This window comes from Pyxicephalus adspersus, chromosome 6, assembly GCF_032062135.1.
Source record: "Pyxicephalus adspersus chromosome 6, UCB_Pads_2.0, whole genome shotgun sequence".
Taxonomy (NCBI): domain Eukaryota; kingdom Metazoa; phylum Chordata; class Amphibia; order Anura; family Pyxicephalidae; genus Pyxicephalus; species Pyxicephalus adspersus.
The window spans coordinates 87,291,390-87,305,233 of NC_092863.1; the positions used below are offsets into that span (position 1 = coordinate 87,291,390).

General features: G+C 38.4%; 1 protein-coding gene across 2 annotated transcripts in view; it reads left to right on the forward strand.

The window, feature by feature from the left end:
- Positions 1 to 13,844, forward strand: part of RAB27B (RAB27B, member RAS oncogene family) — a 119,903-nt gene that overhangs the window by 41,487 nt on the left and 64,572 nt on the right. For both annotated transcript variants that reach the window (XM_072416481.1, XM_072416482.1), the window contains exon 2: positions 6,917 to 6,967. The gene's annotated coding sequence lies outside the window, so the exon portion shown is untranslated. The remainder of the gene's footprint in view (positions 1 to 6,916; positions 6,968 to 13,844) is intronic.

The window sequence follows — 13,844 nt, forward strand, 5'->3', positions numbered from 1 at the left end:
CCTACTGTTGCAAGAGCTTCTCACAAATACATTTTGCAGTTAATAGAGGTTCATTTTTTTTTTTTTACCATTAAACACTCTTGAGCTGATTTTGCTTGGCCATTCAGTCCTGAAAAAATTTGCAATTACTCGTAGGCAGAGTCACGCGGGAGTTATGTCATCCTGGCATAGCCAAAGATTGTCCTCATCAGGGAAGAATGATGGCAGCATCCAGAGTTGGGTGGATTTAGTTCTGTGCTAACATGTATTGCAGTAAAATGTGCATAATTCTGTAGGAATAAGCCCTAAAATTCCATCCAATGCTTTCTTTTTTTCATTCTAATTCTGCTAAGTAAACTCCATTGAAACAGCTGCCAATTTCTATTAACATTGGGGAGAAGGAAAATACCTCTTGACCTTGTAAGTGGCAGTGAAATTAATTGCCTGGATCAATCACTCCACTGATAAATCCTACTTTAATATAGCTGGAAATGCTGTATGTGGTTAGAAAGCTAACTAATCAATATTTAAAGTGGAACTCCAGCTCAAACTTTTCTTTTTGGTTTGGGATAGAGTGGGTGAGGAGCGATACCTTCGTTCTTATTGTTGTCATTCATAACTTATATCTTATATCTGTTTCTTGTCTTAATGACCACACATTAATTATGATCTTCCTAAGCAAAACAAACTCAGCGACTCATTTGGGTCAATATGACTACCTTTAGGTGTGCATCTATTAAAATCCAGAAAGCAATGACAGCTTCTATATATATCCCCGCAGGTACAGTGGTAATATTGGCCATGAACCCCTCTTCCAAGGAGAATTGTATTGTTTTGAGTTGTATTGTATTGTACAATTAAAAACCCTTATTGCTAAAATATGTGACTATCACCTAAAGGCAAAAGAAAGGGGATTTTTAAGGCATCTTACATGACTCCTAATCAGAACGAGGCAGTGATCACTTCATATTGGCACAGGGATGCTGCATTTTATAAGGGTTGTTTTGGACACCTTGATATTGACTCAATATCGTTTTTTGGGCACGTCAATATCGGGGATCCTTTTTTTTCTCACTTAAGGGCTTACCTGTGCCTGGGTTGTCTTTGAACACAGCGCCCCCTTTAGGTTGGGTCATATATATTTTTCACTTGTTAATCCTGTGTTTCATTACATGTATCGCGTATCACTTGCATTCCTGAAAAAGCAGCCCCAATTTTGCTGTGAAGCGCGTTGAGACACTGTGCCCATTGCTTTTGGCCTGTAAAAAACAGAAATATAACTGCAATGCAATTTTGTTGGTTAGAACCTATTGTATAGATAAAAGTCCTATGTGACATAGTGGGCCCTATCAGACTGGAAAATCTAGGTTTCCTCACAAGTCATGACTTTTTGAAAAAGGTTTAGGATCACTTCAAGTTGATGCAGAATGTCAGCCCTTGAGAAACTCTTTTTGCGCTGATGGTAAATTTAAAGATTGACACATTGCTCAAAATTTATCATGATTTCAGCACATGACTGTGACATGGCAGAGAACCACATTTAGTACCCCCCCCCCCGCAACAAAATAATACACCACAACATTGGTTAAATGGCACTTAGGCCTTTTATAACAAATTTAAATAATTTCTTTAAATAACATTAAACCACAACAACAAATATAATACCAAACCATAAAACATCAAAAATACAAATATTTTTCCTAACATTCTATCCAACTTTAACACTTTGGTTACTGGTCCTCCAAGGCTTCCCTTTTTACTACCCCTAGGGGGTATATCACCACGGTAATATATGCTCCCAACTGCATCCACACCCAGCTCGGGAACTATATCACTAAAGCTACGTACACACTTCAATTATTATCGTTGGTAAACGAACGACGAACGATCCTGCACGATATCTGCGAACGATCGTATAGCACCGATCCTGTACATACAGATAACGACACTATCGTTCGCAGATATTGTACACACGATAGATGCGATCGTTTGAACGATACAGGAAGTGACGTGCACCACAGGAAGTGAGCGAACGTTCGTTCACCGCGCATGCTTAGACCATGGATGATCAATGAACGACCGTACACACGATAGATGGTCAACGATCGTCGTCCGATCCGCCGGTCCGGTCGTTCATTTCCAACGACTATCCTCGTTCGTCGGCGCCGTTGGTTACTTTTTTTACGAACGATTTTTGCCCAATCGATCGTTCGTCGTTCGTTCGTCGTTCATTTCCAACGATAAAAATAGGAAGTGTGTACGCAGCTTAATACTTGCAGCCCCAATCCTAAACCATTCCAACCATATCACCACATTCAGGAGACGCCACACCACAGATGGGTCTACCATCCCACTGAGACCATTACCAAGGACCAAATTCCTTTGAGGACCTCACCACCACCCTAAAACCTAAATTCCTAAAGCCCAAAAAAAGGAAGCACGTGGGAAAACTTTTGCTCTGTCCTACTAAACAATTGCCCTCCCCCTCTCGTCCTTCTCCTTATAACCCCTTTAACCCCACCCTACTAATATGTCACCTTCCCACTCCCCTTAACTACCTCTGCATAAACCTACCCTAATCATTTAACCCTTTTACTGCCTGCTCCCTCCCAGTCATGCACACCTTCCACTATCCCTCTCTCCGATTCCTCGCTCACGTCCTGTATTAAGGGGAAATACAACCGCGTTAAATGGTGACTGACAACAAACTAAACAGTAGAGAGTGCCGGCATTTCTTGTGAATATTTGGAGAAGTATTTGGTAAGCATTCCTGATCAGTTCTCTCTGCTTTTTTAAGAGACAGGGACACATTTTTGGTATTTAATGGACAGATCTACTATATGGGGATTGGCATATATATCGAGAATTCGGTGCCTCAAAAACCTTAGTTCTATAAACTTTGACTACATCAGTAAAAATTCTATTTCCTATTGCAGCATTTTACTTTCTTGCGTATCATAGCCCTTTCCCCTTCTACGAGTGTCTTATTCATGTCCATGCCGGCCCAGGTTCTCAATCCTCACCTCCTTCCATCCCTATCCCTTATACAATACATAAGCAGGAAATCAACAGTTCTACAGTGCAGGGTTAACGTTTTGTGATAACACTGCTATAAAACATAAACACAAGGAAAGGGCTTAATTCTAAATGATAACATGAAAACCTGAATCTAGCAGAAAATGGAAAATGGTTCTTTTTAAGTTTTCAAGGGGGAAGAAGGAATCCATATCTGTATGAAGTAGAAAATGCCCTTTAAATTGAGATTTTTGCCTACATTAGACTTCTGTCACAGTTGACATACTTCAATACGGATTCAGTAAATACTAGCAGCATTTTAGCAAAGAAACATGGTAATGAGGTTCTAGAAAAGACACATTATGAATAATTCAGTCCAGCTTTTATACATATTTTTCATTTAATTAATTAAAATGTAACTGTTTATACCACTTTTCTGCTGAGTCTGTTGGTACTGCCCTTGAAAAATGCATGAATCCCAACAATAAATGATTGCAATATGATAAATGAAAGAAGTTAGTTTGACTACTGTTTAAAGGGAACCTGTCACCTGTTAGGCTCCTATGCAATGGCTGTGGGTTGTATTGCCCAACTCTGGCAAGCTGTTTCCAGGGTCCATATACACAAGCTGAGGCATTTATCCCATAACTAGAATATTTATACAGGGATCAGGTACTGGTAGCCTCCAGCTCAGGATGAATGCCTTTTATTTGGTTAGTTGTATGTCTTTCTTTACTTTTCCTGTTAGGGCTTATTCTCATAACCAGTGTAGTTCAAAGGTCCCCACATTTCCCACCCCACTGCTCAACCACCCTCCAACCCCCTTTGGAGTCCTAATAAGACAAAAAGCCTCCAAATAACCATCAACCACATATTTAAATTGAATAACATATCAAAAAATGACATTACCATATGTATCTAAGGCCTTTCATGGAATGTACCAAGGCCTTTCATGGAATCTGCACCATTGATATTTTGGACCCTGAACCACTACAGGACACCATCACTGTTTGTTAGAATGTAATGTGCAGGACACTACACTATAGATGGGTCTCCCAACCTCTTTTCCACTATCAGGAAACCACTGCCTTCTAGAACCTCAACTTCCTACTAAAACCTTGACTCCAACCCAACCCCAAGCTGTAACTTAAAGAGGGACAGCTGGGTAAGAAGCATTCTTCTCAGCAAATTTCCATTGGTACTTTGCCTTCTGTTTCTCCACTTTCCATTCCCCAAATCTCTCCTTAGACCACATTTCCCACCAATCAAGTTGACCTCCCCAAAACCCCCCAAATTTTCCTTAACCCACACTTATCTGTCTTTATTTTCACATTGCCATTTAGCCCCTGCTCAGATGCTTTCTCTTTCCCATAAAACCGCAATTCCTGATGGAAAACTGACAATTTGAATTTAAGTTTATTTGTAGTGGAATGTAGCCTTTACTATCAAAAAGAAAAAAATTGAAATTATGACATTTATTGTCTAAGGGGGTAAAGGGTGTTGTGTCATGATGGCCACATTTTGCCACTCTTGGTGTCATGGCGACCAAACTGTGAAAGGAAGGGTTCTTGTGGCTGCACTGTTATGAGGAAGGGGGTCACTGTTGAAGGGAGCCCTATTAATGTTTAGATGATTTCTATTTAAGCCTCTGTCTGCTGTTCATGCCTTTAGGGTCTTTGTTTCAGCATTTCCCGTTATACTTACACTTTGCTACTGTCAACCAATTATGCTCAGGGTGTTTTCACCTTGCACCTCTCACCTCTCCAATATCGTCCAGTCACCCAGAGCTAAGGAAGGATAAGAAGAGTATTGTGTTGCTTCTTATACTTCGATATAAAAGAGTATTTAACCCTTGCAGTGGGGTGGTATAAGGTAAGTTTTGAGATTAGAACAAAATTTGGTTTAAAGGGTAAGTTCTAACAAGAAAGCCCTTTGTTCTCAATGACTTCTGTATGTTCAACCAAACCTCTGTATATTCCATTTATTATAACATGGATTTATCGTCTACTTTACAACTTGCTGGAGAGCAGTTTTATTATATCGATACAAGCTGAAAACTGTAATTGTGATATCCTGGTGGTGTAGGCTTCTTGCCAGTGCATAATTATAAGTGACATTCCGTTGACGCTCTCGGGGAAAGTTAACATCTAGCTTAATGGCTTTCAAACATTCTCACTTTCTATACGGCATATTTTGACTCTGACACTTTAATTTTAGCCTTATAATTTACAAATCTGTTGGTATTTACTATGACTAATTGGTGACAGGTTTACTCTGCATGTTGATAGGTATGCGATTTCTAGTGTGATTCCCAGTCCTAACATGTTTGTAATGTAAAAAATGTAATGATTCAGTATAAATCCAATCAATGTAATTTTCAATGAAGTATCTATAGGGACTATTTATAAAGCAGCAAATCTGATTTTTAAGCAAAGAGGGCTAAATGGGAAATGTTGTCAAAGACAAGGTACCACATAGGGGTTTCTTTATAAAGCAGTGAATCTGACATTCACTGAAACATTTCCTGGTGGAGAATCAATTACATTGAAACACATTGAATTCCCCACCAGGGTCAAATTCACTGCTTATAAATACACCGGCCAATATAAGTGTGGTACTTATCTTTGATTTCCAATTTAGTCCTCTTTGCTCTACCAAAAAAAAGTTAATTGTTAGTGTGGTATCTCCCTTTAATTAGGGGTGTTAAAGGAAAAATAATATAAGGGAAATTATTGTGATAGAAAACAGGATGCTTAGTAGGCTTTTTTTGTAGTTATTTTGTTCAATCAATTATTATTGGCTGCCATTTGAGTAAATTCTTCCCGTTGTTTAAGTAGAGATCCCCACGCAAATAGTTATAGGTCTTTTCTGGTTAGAATCAAGGAATATTTACCCGCAGAGAATGTTTACTAAATGTCACAGGTATAGTTTAAAAGTTTCATCCCTCAGCACCATCAGGCCCAGAGTCCATAAGGGTGGCAACTCAGCATTAAGGAAGCTAAAATATTGCCACCCTAGTAAACTGTATTTTCTGGACTTTACTGGCACGATCTACAGGTATTGGACTTAACAGAGGCGACTAGGAGAAAAGAACAAAATTAAAGATTAAGCTTTGTTGTGTATAGGTTAAGGTTCATACATATCATTTATGTTTGGATAGAATGGAGAGGTTTCTGAAGCTTTTTTGGGCTTATACAGAGATTATTTCAGTTCCAGCCTGGTACAAGGGATTCAGACATTCCCTCAAATATCCCTTCCTGAGATCCATGTGTTTCAATGGCAGCAATCATTCCCACCAGAAAATATTTGAGGGAATGTCAGATTCCCTGTATTATAAATAAAACCCTTATAATATTATAAAGAGAAGTATTTTTTAGGTACAGGAGAGCTAAAACCTATTTTATTTTTTTAATGTTTTGTTTCCTTGTTGCCAATTTTTCCCTATTTCCTGTTTGGTAAGCTAATGCAGAGATCCCCAACCCCATCTGACAGGCGGGCCGCAGCTCTGGCCGGTACACCCACCAGCGGTGTCAGGATAAGAACCATGCTTGGGGGGGCCACGTACCACGTCTCCTGAAGACATCGCAGGCTCAGCAAGGTGGGCGGGTTGTGTCTCTGAACACAATCTGCCCACTCCCCTATCTCAGGTGTGTGAGCCTGAGATGGGGGAGTGGGCAGATTCTGGGGGGAAGTTTCTTCCTCTTTGAGTGACACATGGTTCCCCACAGATTTATTGGTCCGTGACGTTCAAAAAGTTGTCGTCCACTAAATTATTGTACCCTAAAAAAGTTTTTGATATAGTTACACTCAACAGTACAAAATCTTTACAAATACTATTTGTAGTATATTGATTTATTTTTATGCCTAGTTGTGTGTTTCCATGGTATAATCCTCTGACGATTTTATATTTTTGGATTTGCAGATTCACGGAAAGGTTGTTGCTCTCCTCCATTGTGAGGTGAAGTCTTTAAAGGTAAGTGATTTCTCTATATATATCTGGGATCAATTAGCTGGTAGAGGCTGTAAAAATTTACCAGTTCCTGTGGATGTATTTTATTGCCGTACATGCTATGTCTTGGAGTCCTGTTTAGAAAATGGTCAACATTGCAATGGGAACTCAGTACAAATAGGCAATCATTGTTCTTCGTAAATCGATTGTGTATTAGTCTGATTTTTAAACTTTGCAAATGTGATTTTTTTATGCAATATATGTATACTCCAAGTCATTTAGCATTTTAATGTTGAACCAATTCAATGTAATATTCAATTTGTCAGCAGGAAGCCACTGTTTTTGTAATTGGCAGAAAAACAAAATTGTTTTTACCAATCATAATCTTTAAGCTGAACTTCATGCAAACAGAATGAAGAGCTGCTTCATCCTAAAAATAATTTGTACCTTTCTTGACTTTCCTCATCTAGTTTGAAAGCAAGTGACTTATCTTTTCTCTGCTTCACTTTAATGATTAGGCTTGGTCCCCTCTCTACCCTCCCCCCCAACTTGTGATTGGACAATGAAAGAACAGCAGCATACTGATAAGGTTATCTCTCCACGTCTCAGAATGTTCTTTGTCAGTATGTTCATGCAGCAGAACCAGATTGGCACACCGTACTATATTTCACTTTTCCAGTCTGATGTACAAAAGATTACAAAATGTACTTACATTAGTGGCATATAGTTTATTCTGGGATATTTTTTATTTATAAATAACTGCTGGAGTTCAAAATTTATAGGCAGGATTTTTTTTAGAAACCTAAACCCTATGCTCTGGTAATTGTCTTTACCTAACCCAAATATCTGAACAAAATGTGAGGTCAGGTTATAGATCATCTGTTAATTGGCTGCAGCAGATGTGGCCAATGGAGCTTAGACAAGCAACTGATCCTTCCCCCAAAATGTTGCACTTCTCATTCTTCAGATAGGCCTGGAGCAGAAATAAGGGAGGGCTAAAAAATACTTGGGCTTATGACAAATAAGTGTGCTGATTGGAAGAAAATTGGTGCCAGGGGGGAGGTTCAGTATAGGCATAGAAAGTGTATAGGGAGAAGTTTTGGCCGAAGAAGAGAAAGCTTCCTGCCATTGGAGGAAGAGTTTAACAGGTGGCGTCAGTATGGGGTTGAGCTCCTGAAAGGCAGCTTTGTTTTTTGGTGGTGTTGAAGAGCATTCGGGTTCCTATCTTTGGTGTAGCAATTTCTAAGATACAAGATCTAATGATAATGAACTGGTGCATGTTGTTTTTTGCTCAACCTTTATATTCAACCAACCTGATCATTGTCTATGGTCAGTATGAAAGAATGCTGGAGTTGCAGTGCTTCTTTTTACAATACTGGGACGGATCATAACATCATAGTAAAGGTTGAATCTTCCATTCAACTTTATTAGAAAGATTTTGGCAAGTGTACTTTTTAAACAGTGTTCAGAGCAGAAGATGTTTCACATATTAATAAGATTTGTTAAAGTCCTTGCAATTGGTTGTAGCTTGGTTTGTGATTGCATTAAAAAATTTTGCATAGCTGCTTATCCATGTGGTTGCTCACATTGCCTCCCACATACAGGGGCTATCTCTATTTGGATAGGACAGAGTTAAAGATTTAGTCACTTTTTCTTATCCCGTTCCTGATATTTCCAGAGACACTAGAAAAGAGAGAAAACCTGATCAAAGCAAGTTCACCAACGTAATCGTTATTTTTCAAAACTTCTCCGTGTTGCAGTGACAGCTGTAAAATTGTTGTTTTTGGTTTTCCATTTTCTGTTGGTTTTTGTATCATCAGGGAAAAAAAAGAGAATCTTCCCAGAAGACAAAAGTTCCAACCTCCCTCACTCCAGCCAATCTAACTTTATAAATAGACTTTATTCTTCCTTGTTAAATAAAACATTTAAACCTTTTTGAGTCCTTAATAGTGTAAAAAAACAGCACTTTTTGCAAACCTTAATTAAGTAAACCTATTACCCATTTTTCTGGTTGTGTCCCAGTTATGGAGATTTATTGGGGCTGATTGATAAAGGAAATTATACTGTTTACCTACCAAACTGGATTATTATCTTGTAGGGAATAATTGACTTTGTTTAGTGAATGTGGTAGTAATTGATTTTGCAAAGAATAGCCAATAACATGCAGGAAAATCTAATTGTTAATTCCCTTTTCCGTGTAGGAGCCCAATATTATTTTACTACATTAACATTATTCTTTCCAACTTTCCAGATCACTTGTCATAGGATAAGCAGATGAAAAATTAGTTGCCGCCAAAAATAGGAATAAAAGGAAAAACTTCGAATGGAAATTGTATAACAGGTTGATAGGTCACAGTGAAGGAAGATAACATTTCACTTTCTTGGAGTCTTTAGGTAGTAAAGTAAAATCACTCTAATGAGACACACAGCAGTTCTAACCATCCTCTATTCTATACAAAATGAAAAAATAAATGGGTTTTTAATATATTTAATAGGGGTTAAGGGCGTAACTCATGAAGTTGGTGCGGCTTGGTGACTGTATTGGCAGAAGTTGGGGCATTGTGCACACACAGGCACTCCAATTTTAGATATTTTAAAGGGTTGACAAGTTCACTTCCCATAGTAAATTGATTTTATTATTCAGTTATAATGATATCTGAAATATGTATAATTCACATAAAGACAACTGAGTGCACAATATTTTGTGAACTCTTCACAATTCAGTTTGTGGCACAGCATGGACAGGTCAGTCTGGATTATAACAAAACACACAAGATAAGATTTATGAGATTTTTTTTCTCTGTTAGGCAAAAAGGGTGATTTGTTCCTGCCTAATGTGATTTAGCTGGTGACTGCACAGATGCCCCAAGGTCGGGGGAACCTTTTAAACTCGACAGTTGCTGGAATACGAAACACATGACGCAAATAGCAGAGAAGAGATTTCACATGACCGGAGTTTTTTTTTTAATTTTTCAGATAAAACTATTCACATCAAACTAGCTGTCTAGCTTCATTTGTCAGCACAGACATCATTAAAAAAGCATCCACTGTGTTTAGCTAAGCTCCAGACAAGTGGCTTAAGCAGCGTTTGAATCCATATCAGGAGGCTACTTTACTCTAAGAATTTTTAATTCTGTGCAGTAGGTCTTGTGAGCCATGTCAGGCAGCACATCCAGGTCAAGAACCCCTATTTCCGTCCTGTTCGTTGGACTTTGGAGGAGCAGCTGACTTGTTTTCTTCTTTCTGTACTTTGCTTTCTTTCTGTAAATGTGTTTACTGTCTGTACAGGTACACTTTCCTGATTAGTTGTTAGTACTATCCCTTAATTTTCCAGTGTTTTCTTATTTAGGGGTCTAGGGAGTACATATTTACTAGATTTGGGAACTTTTTAAAAGGTCACACATGAACCTTAATTTTGTCCAAGCCAACACTCAAAAAGTTATGCCTAAAATCATGGACCTAGAATATATTGGGTAGTAACCCTGACCTATGATGAAGTAGGAGGTGGGAGAGCCATCGGTACTATTGTTAGTGTTGAAGCGTTACAGAAAAGTATAGCCTATAGAAGGGGGAATCCTATTGGATGCTAAAGGCGCATTTTAGCATCTCTAGATTCTAGCCAGCTTTCGACCATATGTCCAATAACTAGCTAACCTAGATCATTTACTTAGTCTTCTGTTGACCTAAACCTAAATCTGGTCTATTTGTGGAAGAGTTAGGTGTAAGGGGATAAAGTTTAATTTACCATTCTAAAACAGCTAAGTCACAACAATGTATTTTGCAATCTAACCTTTATGCAGCTTCTATTTCAATTTTTTTGGGCAATGTTTGGTACAGCAGAGGCTAAAATTCTACTTCTGCTAATCAAAAACGGTATTAGCCAGGACACAGAAGAGTGCAAAAGCATGCCTTGCCTGTTACATGCTGACCCTCCATAATGCTATATGATCCCACTATTTCTATACAAATCTTTGTCACTACAACTGCCTTTGTCTTGCATAGAACTGTTCAATTCTTGGTGATATGAGGCACAGGCTTAATCAGTAGTAGCAGTGATAAGCCATGCACAAAACAGGCACCCGGTAACTGTACAAGTAGATTTAACCACACTGTTATGTTTCTTAACCTTAATACAATACATTTTAAATATAAAACATTCATTTGTAAAATTTGATCACTTTTTTTTATTCCACTCTATTACCGTACAATGGGCTTGAATTATTATAACTCTTTAAGACTGGAGAAGGTAAAACTATCATAGGTCACACTGGGTGACCAAGCAAATGGTAATGGATTTCAGAAACAATTTCCTAAAATTGGCAAATTGTTTTAGTCCTGCACCAGATCCATTCCAAGTTTGCTGGATCACTAAGGTTCACCCTTAAGCTGCGTACACACTTCCAATTTTTATCGTTGGAAATGAACGAACGACGAACGACCGATTTGCCAAAAATCGTTCGTAAAAAAAGTAACCAACGACGCCGACGAACGAGGATAGTCGTTGGAAATGAACGACCGGACCGGCGGAACGGATTGCACGACGATCGTTGACCATCTATCGTGTGTACGGTCGTTCAGTGATCGTCTATGGTCTGAGCATGCGCGGTGAACGAATGTTCGCTCACTTCCTGTGGTGCACGTCACTTCCTGTATCGTTCAAACGATCGCATCTATCGGGTGTACAATATCTTTGAACGATCGTGTCGTTATCTGTATGTACAGGATCGGTGCCATACGATCGTTCGCAGATATCGTGCAGGATCGTTCGTCGTTCGTTTACCAACGATAAAAATTAGAAGTGTGTACGTAGCTTTAGTCTTTGTTCTCCATTCTTGAAGCAGACCCAATGTGTAAAACTGCAAAATAATACAAAGTGTCTAATAAAAGAATACATAAGGCAATTTCTGCTCCAATAAAATGCCAGTGTGTAGTGCTCCTCTTGTCTGTTCCTTTTCAAAAAGCATACTTTCCTTCCTTTTTTCCTTCTGTCTGGGGAGCTCTTGTTCTGATCAGCATGGGGTGTGTTGGACATTGCAGGAAGACCACTGCTTGCACATAAAGAGAAATGGTCCTTCCCTGCAGCACTGGCAGACGTCAGGCTTTTCCACTCAGGATGTGGCTACTTTCTAAATAAAATGGATGGTAACAATGAGCACAACATGTTTTGTGATGCACTTGAAATGTAAATTGCTGAATGAAACCAATGGATTTTTAAAATTCTCCTATATCTGTAAATGGCATTATGAAAAGAACCATTATGGCTCCCCTAAGATTTTTTAAATTGAAAACGACAGTATTGCTTTCTATGGAATCATTTATTTCCAGTCTTTCTGAATTTCACTTGTTGAATGATTCAATCATATTAACGTCTGGGTGGCAGCTTGGTTTAAATGACCTCAGTAAACCATCATGAATGATTTTTCTACAATTGTCAGAAAGCTTGAGAATGTTTTAGTATTCCCTGCAGTGCATATGGTTCATGCAACATTTGATTTGTAATGAAATGGGATGTTTTGTTCCCTTAGGAGATACAGCGTAGTTGTCAGTGACTGTCAGTGACATTTGTTAAAACGCCTTTACATTTTCCTGGCCTCTTCGAGAATCTTCGAGAATTACAAAAGTTGCTATTGTTTTATGTGTAGTTATATTATTTTACAAAACAAACCTTAAACTCCAAATCTTAAAAAAAACAGTTCTGTAGTTGTAGTAATTGATTTCTCAGTTACTACTAATTGATTAAATTTGATTAGGCATCTCTGGTTGCATATCTGGGTCTTCACTTGTGCCTAGGCTGCATATATATTGACCCCACACTAATAAGGAGAAATGTAACATTGAAAAGATTTCAAGCATACAAACAGATCCAAATGACAAAAATGAATGCAGTTTTATGATCATGCATTTAAGAAAAAAATGTGATTGTTTTTTTGCTCCTTTGTTTCCAATGTAGTGCACCACAATTCACCAATGCATTTGTGTTGTGAGGACTGAAATCCATGAGCTGGCAAGAAGCCATTTGAAACCATGCACCACAGTACACTGTAGTCAGAGTGTTTATTTCTATTGGAGGAACATGTGGGGAAACACATGGTGTTTGCAAGGTATTCATGTAAATAGACCCTAAGCCCAGTACACAGAAGCCCCTGCAAATTTTGAACGTGACCAACCAACCCAGTTGATCTTCTATTTGGTATCTCTTGATCAGAACTCCCAAATTACAGCACACTCATGGGGCAGTTTCCAATGATGGGATGGGGAACAGAGTGAACCACAAGACAGGTGGAAACTCCCATTCAGATTTGTTTAATCATTTGTATGTGACTCGCACTCATGCAATATTTCCATGTCTGATTAAGTACCCCAAAAATTTACAGAACAGAAAAATCTTCCAGGATTACAAATGATTGGACATATTTTCACTGATCATTTTATTGGATTGATGATCAGACATGACAATTGGCCAGTGTGTACTGGGTGTAAGTGTTATTTATCTGCAGCAGAGAAAAATCAAGTCATTTTCCTAGACTGCATTGTGAGGTCCGCAAATTGTGTTTTACTCAGGAGTGAAAGGACAAATACTAATCCCTTGGCATTCAACTGTTTGGAGTTTAGGTTTGAGTGGATTGGAAAATGCTATTCTAACACAGTGTGCTTTTGTGGCATGTCTTTTCCAAGGAATTATTATTGTAAAAAGAGTTATACAGAGGGGAAGATACAAAATATTTTCCAAAATGAGTGCAGAGGCTGCTTGTGGGTTTCACTATCTCTGACTGAACACTAGAATGCAGCAAAGCAGCTGCAATGTCAGCTTCCTGCCTATTAGCAAACGACATATCCCATGATTTCTTGCATTGTATATCATGGATTATTATTAATAATAATATTATTATTACACTATTTA